Source organism: Panicum hallii, chromosome 4 (genome assembly GCF_002211085.1).
Source record: "Panicum hallii strain FIL2 chromosome 4, PHallii_v3.1, whole genome shotgun sequence".
NCBI lineage: Eukaryota > Viridiplantae > Streptophyta > Magnoliopsida > Poales > Poaceae > Panicum > Panicum hallii.
The window spans coordinates 28,333,524-28,339,830 of NC_038045.1; the positions used below are offsets into that span (position 1 = coordinate 28,333,524).

Consider the following 6,307-nt stretch of genomic DNA (forward strand, 5'->3'; position numbering starts at 1 on the left):
CACACTTTCACACCTAGAAAAGTAACATGTATATTTCAGATAGTAATGCATTCATTGCAAAATGACTTGGACCAAGTTTATAGAAAAAATGCACTATCAAAATGCATACTACCAAATCGAATTGACCATTTTTTTTGGGAGGTGTACCTGGGGGTGGGGGGGGGGGGGTTGGGGGGAATCTAGGTTCTGAATAAGAAAAACACCCTTTTTTGGGAGGATGGGTGGCTTCAAAACAAAAGCCACTCTGTATTCTTTACCCTATTCTTTATGAGTTGTGCTTAGCTAAACTAGTCTCTGTTCATGAAGTACTGGCAAGAAATGGCCAGCTGAACTTTGACAGGTGGTTACCCGCTATTTTCTTTGAAACTTGGTTGGGTATACTTGATGAATCCTTCTCTTATCACTTTGAAAATTAATGTGATAAAGTCAGTTGGAAATGGGGTAACAAAAAGGTGTTCACCACCAAAAGTGTCTATGACCACCTGACCAATAGCCAGGGTAGAGTCATCTTTAATCACATTTGGAAGTCCAAATCCCATATAAAATTAAGATCTTCACTTGGTTAGTGGAAAAAGGTGTGGTCCTGACCAGAGATAACATGGTGAAAAGGAAATGGCAGGGCGATCCCACTTGTGTCTTCTGTGATCAGATAGAAACGGTTGATCACCTATTCTTCCAATCCCTAGTGTCGAGATGTGTCTGGGGTATGGTAGGACTCTATTTTCGAGCCGTAGATGTCCCTAATAATTGTGAACAATACAAAAAATGGATCGAGCGATGGCTGCCCAACGGGCAGATCGTTCACCACTTCGGCTTTGCCGCCATCTGTTGAGCGATATGGAAGTGTAGAAATCCAAGCAGTCTTTGACAAGAAGGTCATTCGACACCCGCGGAAATCTTAATACAAGCTTGCGCTTTCACTACAGGAAAAACCGTAACTTCCGACGGTTAAACCGTCGGAAGTTACGGCTAAACCGTCGGAAGTTACTTAACTTCCGATGGTTTAGACACAGGCCGTCGGAAGTTGGTTGGACGGAAAAAAGACGTCGGTGGACAGTAACTTTTGTGTGCTCGTGCAACGGCTCTTCTGAAGCTTTAAGGAGCTCGAAAAATTTTTTAGCCTCCGACGTGGGTGCATCCTCAGTCTCGGATGGGAGCTCCATATCTTCCCCTAAATCACGAAGCATCTCATCCATTCTATCATACTCTCCATTATCATTACTTAGAACTTGTGGTGATGTTGGCACTTCAAATGGTATTGGGACTTCTGGTGCATTCTGAGGAGCTAAAGCTTCACCGTGATACACCCACACCTCATAATTAGGCATGAAACCATACTTTATCAGATGTGAAGACAAAACTTTCCTAGTTTGACAATGGCAAATACGACAACGGCTACATGGGCATCTCACATCATTTCCATTCCTTGACATAGCAAAAGCACGCTTAACAAATTCCTCCGTATTAGCTATCCATTTTTCTGACAAATTAGGCCAATCTTCGTACATCCATCGTCGATCCTCACCCATACTTTAAGTTAAATAATTACAAAGTTAGAATATAGTTATCTTAAGCGATTAATTTTAAATTAGATATATCAAAATTATAAAGCTTTAGTTACTAAACTAGTGTTTAATCACTATAATATGCATATCAAATATAATATTTTATTTAACTTCCGACGGTGCTGCACTAACCTGGACGGCGGGGAGTCGGGCGGCGACAAGCCGGGCGGAGCGGCCGGGCAGCGGGGGGCCGGGCGGCAGGGGGCCGGGTGGCGCGGCCGGGCGGCGGCGGCGGGAACGGGCGGCGGCGCGGCCCGGGGGAGGCGCGGACGGGCGGCAGCGCGGCACGGACGGCGGCGGGACCGGCAGCGCAGCACGGACGGCGGCGCGGCGGCGGGAACGGGCGGCGGCGCGGCGGGGCGGTGGCGGGAACGAGCGGCGGGCGGCACGGACAGCGGCGCGGCAGCGGGAACGGGCGGCGGGCGGCACGGACGGCGGCGCGGCGGTGGGAACGGGTGGCGGCGCGGCGGGGCGGTGGCGGGAACGAGCGGCGGGCGGCACGAACAGCGGCGCGGCAGCGGGAACGGGCGGCGGGCGGCACGGACGGCGGCGCGGCGGCGGGAACGGGCGGCGGCGCGGCGGGGCGGTGGCGGGAACGCGCGGCGGGCGGCACGGACAGCGGCGCGGCAGCGGGAACGGGCGGCGGGCGGCACGGACGGCGGCGCGGCGGCGGGAACGGGCGGCGGCGCGGCGGGGCGGTGGCGGGAACGTGCGGCGGGCGGCACGGACAGCGGCGCGGCAGCGGGAACGGGCGGCGGGCGGCACGGACGGCGGCGCGAACGGGCGGCAGGGCGGCGGCGCGGACGGGCGGGCGCGGGGCAGCGCGGCGGCGGCGCGGCGCGGCGCGGCGGCGGCGCGGCGCGGGAGGCGGGCGGCCCGGCCGGGGGGCGGCGCGGCGCGGGGGCCGGCGCGGACGGCCGGCGGCGCGGGAGGCCGGGCGGCCGCGCGGCCCGGGGCCGGAGGCGGGCGCGGCCCGGGGGGCGGCGCGGGAGGCGGGCGACCCGGCCGGGGGGCGGCGCGGCGGCCCGGGGCGGAGGCGGGCGCGGGAGGCGGGCTGGCGCGCGGCCCGGGGCGGAGGCGGCGGCGCGGGGCGGAGGCGGCGGCGGGGACGGGCGGCGGGCGGCGGCGCGGGAGGTGAGGAGAAGTGGGGAAAAAAGAGAAGGGCACGAGAGATAACGCGAGCCCTAACGGCGTGCCCCTAACTTCCGACGGCCGCGTAGTAAACCGTCGGAAGTTGGTTAACTTCCGACGGCTGTTACTGCAGCCGTCGGAAGTTATGAAACTTCCGACGGCTGCCTTATGGCCGTCGGAAGTTAGTGAACTTCCGACGGGGCCGTCGAAAGTTAACTGCGGCCGTCGGAAGTGTGTCGTTTTCCTGTAGTGTTTCATGAATTATTGGGCAGGTCTCCACAAGGACGAGCTCCAGGGGAAGCTGCTGGAAGGAGTCAAGACCCTGCTTGCGTGTGCTCACCGAGTGCTGGCGCAGCAGGCCAGGATGACGACGCCAAGGCTACTCCCAGCTCCGCCAGTCGAGGAGGAGGATGACGATTGAAGGCGGTGTTCGGGCGTTTGCTAGGCGTGTGGATGGTTTGGTCGCTCTTCTTGCTTGTGCTTCGTATGGGTCGGTTGGATTTTAAGAGGATGGTTTATTCTTTTTGCATAGCGTGTCTTTCTCTGCCTAGGAATCATGGTGTCAGAGTCTATGCTACTGAACTTTCTAGCTTGAAAGTCAGGTTAGAAGGTTAAGCTCTCCCCTCTTTTTTCTCTCTGCCTGTGCATCTTCCTCCTGGGCTCCTTCCCCCTCGTGGGATTGGGATGTGAACATGTAATTCCGTTTCGTCTGGAATGGAATTGGGGATGAGCCTCGTTTCAAAAAAATCGAATTGATCATTGTCAAATGCAAACGATGTTCTACAACACACTTTCAAGCTTCCTAACGGACAAATTGCATCCGTTGTTTGGAGGATTCTCTCCCCCCCTTCTCAGATTTTGAGCAAGCTAAGCTTGATTGGAAAAGTGACCTTCTTTGACTGAATTGGGACCAAACGAAGTCAGATTTGGAGCCCACCGGCACCGGACCAACATGGTAGCCCCAACCATTTATTTCCTTCCTTCCTTCACTAGATCGTGGACTGTATTCCTTGGCCTAAGGCGTACTTGCGATTTTCCGCAAACCACGGCCATTTGGTTTTCCGATTCCGCGGCAAGCCGCGCCGCTGCACGACCCCTCTCTTCCCCCGATCCTTGGCCCCCGTACAAATGCCGCGGCGGCGCGGCGAGGGCAACGGAATGGATGCCGGATCGGTACCGCCGTACTGGCTTCCGCGGAGAGCACCGCAGGGGACGAAGGGAGGCGTTACTGTAGCACCGGCGGTGGTGGCTTGCATTTGTGAGCCTCGCCGTTCCCGCCGGCCGCCGCCCTTTCGCTTTGCCGTCGCCTAATTGACGAGGTACGCATGACAACGCCGCCGCCTGTGCGGGACCCCTGCATTGCGTGTTTCGTGTTAGGCTGGAGAGTTCATCTAACAAAAATATAGAGCTACCCAGCTAGGTTTCCCCCTAGATTATGTAATGGAAATCTTAATCTTTGCACGTAATGTATATAATAATATCTGACAATGGAAATAACTGTGTCGGATATTTGGATGACAGAGAATTTGGGTCGGGTTTAGTTTGGGAAATTATCAATAGCTCTGGCACGATTGCCCGTGTCCAACAGAGAGGCCTTAAAGAGGAATTTTGGGGTGTTCTTTTTTCTTTAAAAAGTTGGACTTGGTCCAGGCCTTTTTTTTTGGGAATTGTCATGACCCAAGTTAATGAAAAATATGATTAAGATTAATACCACACCATCATGACCACCATCTAATCATAATCAAACATCATATGCATTTTTTTATTTGAGAAACTTATTTTCCTTGCTTGGTGTGAATGAATGTTGTGAAGCAAGTTCAAATTTTGCTATGTGGCAATGCCCCCAAACATTTTATTCAAATACTAGACTTAAAATTTTGAATTTTGAATAATTTTTGAGAATTTTTGGATATTTAACCCGAGCCATAAAATTCTTGGAAAATTTGAAAACTATGGCTTTGCGCGAATTGTTGTGGGCAATCTGTAACAGATTTTTGAGTGTTTGTTGTTTCGTTATGTTTTTGGTAATTTAATCTTTCTCCAATAAATTTTTAACGATTTTTGAAGCCTAGGAAGTAGTAGTTTTTGAAATTGGAAGTTGGAGCATTGTTTTTCCTTGCTGGCCCCACCCGTCAGCCTCTCCAGCGCCCCCGGCCCCACCCGTCCGCCCCTCCCTCCATCTTCCTCGCGCACCCGCACACGCCCGTTGGGCGGCATCGCGGCAGCATCACTTCAACGCCCGCCGGTTGGCTAGCGTGGCCTCGGGCGGGAATTACCCCGCGCCTGCCCGCTCGCCTCCTCTTCTCCCTCTCCCATTCGAACGCCACCCGTTCTCCTCCCTTGACCAAACCCACGCCACCCGCCGCCGCTTCCTCTCCCTGCTCCGACCGGCCACCGCAATCTGCCGCCGCCGGTGAACCTACGTTCGATCCCGCGTGCATGCACCACCCCCTCCTCCTCCGCACTCGGTCCCAACCCTCCGCCGCCACTCTCCCCGCCCGCAACAGCTCCCCGGCACGCGCCTCCCTCCGCCGCCGCCGCTCCTCACCGCGCCGCCGCTCGCCGCCTCGCTCCGCCCGTCGGTGCTGTGGGTGAGCTTCCCAAACAAAACAAGTTTCACCACGTCGCTCGTGCGCGCGCGCCTCCGCCCCATTCACGCCTTGGGCCGTGCCGCCCCCGTCGCCGCCGCGACGTCGTGCCGCGTGCGCGCACGCGTTCGCGCACGGGCCGCGCCCCGTGGCGAGTCAAGGCCCGCGGCTGGCCTTGACTCCGCCTGGGCGGGGCTGGCAGCCTGGCCCGCCTGTCGGCGCCCAGGAGCGCTAGATCCTAGTGGATCTAGTGATTACTACCCGTTTTCTTCTGTTGATTTATGTTGTGATCTTGTAAAATGCCTAGAAAATTGTATAGATCTCCAAAAACGGTGAAACTTGTGTCAGACCCGGGGCCACGGGGCTGTGTACGTCAAGGAGTCCATATTGGGCTAGGGGATAGGACGTGTCCTGTACCTTATTTACGTTGTATTCTACCCACATGCGGAGTAGAACTAGTTGATACAGAAGGAAACTACTCGAGTTGTACTTGAGTACGATTCCTAAGCTAGTATCAGGCTAGGATTCATGTAACCCTGTCCCCCCGGATATATAAGGGCGGGCAGGGACCCCCTCAAAACCAAGATCACCAGATCAACATCAAGGCAATACAAACCATCATACAGGACGAAGGGCATTACGCATATTGCGGCCTGAACCTGTCTAAATCTTGTGTTGTCTGCACCTTCGAGTTCCTGATCTCGGCGCATCCCAACCAAAAACTTACCACCTTAGGCATACCCCTCGGTAGGCAGCCGGATAAAACCCGACAGCTGGCGCGCCACGTAGGGGGGCGCATCAGAGATCCGCTGGAGAACTCGATGGCTCTTTTCAAGTTCCCCAGACCCGTGCTCCCTGAGGGCACAACTTTTGTTTTTGGCTCGTGGGTCTGCGTTGCCAACGGTGCGGGTGGATTCCGTCGGCACATCATCAACGACACCATCAAGCTAAAAACACTCGCCTCAATGCTCGATGACTTTGTCGATAATCTCGACGAGTTGCCATTTTTTGATTCTGCCACGG

General features: G+C 55.6%; 1 long non-coding RNA gene across 1 annotated transcript; it reads left to right on the plus strand.

The window, feature by feature from the left end:
- The first annotated feature begins 582 nt into the window (after positions 1–582).
- On the plus strand, positions 583–3,435 carry LOC112890766. Its single transcript, XR_003228340.1, has 2 exons — positions 583–709; positions 2,969–3,435. It is a non-coding gene; the product is annotated as an uncharacterized LOC112890766 (long non-coding RNA).
- Positions 3,436–6,307: the final 2,872 nt, after the last annotated feature.